We start from the raw sequence: 2,817 nt of genomic DNA, 5'->3' as shown, positions 1-2,817 counted from the left end.
GATGTTCTCTTGCAACAGAAATACAGAATCGGACTCTGAATTCCTTTGCAGATGAGTTCCTGACAGTGTTGGCTTGCGTCGTGGCCGCGGCCGTGGCCAGTCCCTCCCTTCGCCAGCAGTGGCACAACTTCAAGGTACCAACAGTATCCTTTTCCCGTTTGATGCAACGCGTTCATTCAGGATGTGTTTGTAATAATGGCCTTGGTATTGGTGGCCTTAAAGTCGCCTAAGGTAACAGTGACACAGAGAAACAGGGTTATAAGTATTTCAAAGTCCCTTCACGACTGTCTCCTGACGCAGGCTGAGCACGGCCGCCACTACGCCAGCCCGCAGGAGGAGCGCTACCGCCTGTCGGTGTTCGAGCAGAACCAGCAGTTCATCGACGACCACAACGGCCGCTTCGAGAACGGCGAGGTCACCTTCACGCTCCAGATGAACCAGTTCGGCGACATGGTGAGCACCTCCACTTGGACGCACACCTGCCTCTGACTAAAGGACAATGACAAACCAATTCACGAAAGTCGCCCCATTTCCTTCCACTGACCACGTCTTCATCCGCCATTCTCTCTGCCCCCAGACCTCCGGGGAAATTTCACCGCCACCATGAACGGCTTCCTCACGCCCCCACCCGTCGGCCGACGGCATCCTGAGAGCTGGACGAAGACGAGACTCTCCCGGAGAAAGTGGACTGGCGCACCAAGGGCGCCGTGACCCCCGTCAAGGACCAGAAGCAGTGCGGCTCCTGCTGGGCCTTCTCTACGGTGGGTCCTGCTTTTGCAGTGCCTCGGCCATGCGGCAAAGGATAGCTCGATTTCTTGCTTTTGCGTAATAACATGTAATGGACAGCGTGGCTTCTGTTGCAGACGGGGTCCCTGGAGGGCCAGCACTTCCTGAAGGACGGCAAGCTGGTGAGTCTGTCCGAGCAGAACCTCGTCGACTGCTCCGGCAAGTTCGGAAACATGGGCTGCGACGGCGGCCTCATGGACCAGGCCTTCCGATACATCAAGGAGAATAAGGGCATCGACACCGAGGCCTCCTACCCGTACGAGGCTGAGGTCAGTGTCTCCGGGTCCTTTTCCCTGAATAACTTCCGAACAAATCACGATGAAAAACAATAACCCTAAAGACAGAACAATCACGATACTCACTGCTTCCAACTTTGGTGTGAAGGACGGTAAGTGTCGCTTCGACGCCTCCAACGTCGGCGCCACCGACACCGGCTTCGTGGACGTCGAGCACGGCAGCGAGAGCGCCCTCAAGAAGGCCGTGGCCAAGGTTGGCCCCATCTCCGTGGCCATCGACGCCTCCCAACCGTCCTTCCAGTTCTACCACGACGGTAATGGCTCTCACTCGCACCGTCAAATCTTAATGAGCTCTTCTGGCGACAGAAGCAGCGTTTTTGATCTCAGCAAAAGTATCTTTATAGTCTGAATCACAACAACCGAGTATTCTCAGTGGAAGGGAACTTGCCTAAATAGCTAAGGATATTTCTCGTCCCCAGGCGTGTACTACGAGGAGGACTGCTCGTCCACGGCGCTGGACCACGGCGTGCTGGCGGTGGGCTACGGCGAGACGGAGAAGGGCGAGGCCTACTGGCTGGTCAAGAACTCGTGGAACACCTCCTGGGGCAACAAGGGCTACATCCAGATGGCGCGCAACAAGGACAACAACTGCGGCATCGCCACGCAGGCTTCCTACCCGCTGGTCTAGAGGCTCTGGCCACCCGTGCGTCGCTCTAGACCCCTTTGCTGTGGCCTAAGCGTAGAACAAAGTATTGCGCTAAAGACCAGAGGACTTTAGCTTAAAGGATTTATTCGGGAATTTCGTTGTGAAATTTTAATTGTTACACGAGTAGCATGTGGAAAGTTAATAAAATTAGTAAAGATTTATACCAATATTTGTGTGATTAAATGTGGCCTAGAATATATTTCACAATGTACAGATATATACAGGATAATCTTAATAAAAAATTATGATACAAGGGATTCAGTAAGCGAATATCTATTTAGTAAAAAATAAGAAATGTGGTCAAGCAATATCACGACGATATTTAGGATGGAAGAAAACTAACATCTAAAGCTAAGTGCATGATATGAGATCAAAATCAGCCGTAATGAAGAACCACAGCCAGCTGAAATCGAACGCTATTTTTATATAGGATGAGAAGAGAGCATAATCATCGTCAGATTTAGTCTTCCTTTCATATGTTTCGAAAGGAATTCTATTGCAGACTTTTCTGATTTTTGATAAAGAATCACTTAGATTTTACTTAGAAGTTATCAAATGAAAATGCTTGTAGTTACCATGTGCATATTCAGTAAGTTAAATGAAACCATAAAATATCAGGAAATACCAGCTTGAACATCCAAAATAAAAGTAAATCAAAGTAAATCAGTTGAAATTTAAAACCTGGAAAAGCCTATAGAATTGAAAAACTACTTCTGATACAGTCACGGATTTCTCATTTTTTCATTTTGGTTTCACATCTATTTCCTGTCTTGTGAATGAAGGATTTTTTTTTTTACATCAATGGTTAGTGAACAACAAAACATACCCAGAGTTGCAGTTTGCGACGGACTGAGCGATAAGTTGAGAATTGGCTTTGGATGGCATTATCACGTTTTCATCTGATCCTGTAATCCTATCATGAGATTCCATGCGAACAAAAATTCCCCGCTGACTCGAAACTCTCTTGACAACACCTTACTTTAATGTGTTTTTTTTTCCTTCCTTTTAGGACGCAGGGAGGCTCATCTCTCGTCTGGTCGCGATAAAAGCACCAGGACTTAACTTTTTCATGACCAGAAAAGCATGGGA

The 2,817-nt window shown here is 48.1% G+C and overlaps 1 pseudogene; it reads left to right on the top strand.

Moving 5' to 3' along the window:
• LOC119585426 overlaps positions 1-1,897 on the top strand; it is a 2,846-nt pseudogene extending 949 nt beyond the window's left edge.
• The last annotated feature ends 920 nt before the right edge of the window (positions 1,898-2,817 follow it).

This window comes from Penaeus monodon, chromosome 19, assembly GCF_015228065.2.
Source record: "Penaeus monodon isolate SGIC_2016 chromosome 19, NSTDA_Pmon_1, whole genome shotgun sequence".
In the NCBI taxonomy this organism is placed as follows: domain Eukaryota; kingdom Metazoa; phylum Arthropoda; class Malacostraca; order Decapoda; family Penaeidae; genus Penaeus; species Penaeus monodon.
The sequence above is the reverse complement of the archived record's forward strand: the minus strand, read 5'-3'. Positions and strand labels throughout refer to the sequence as shown.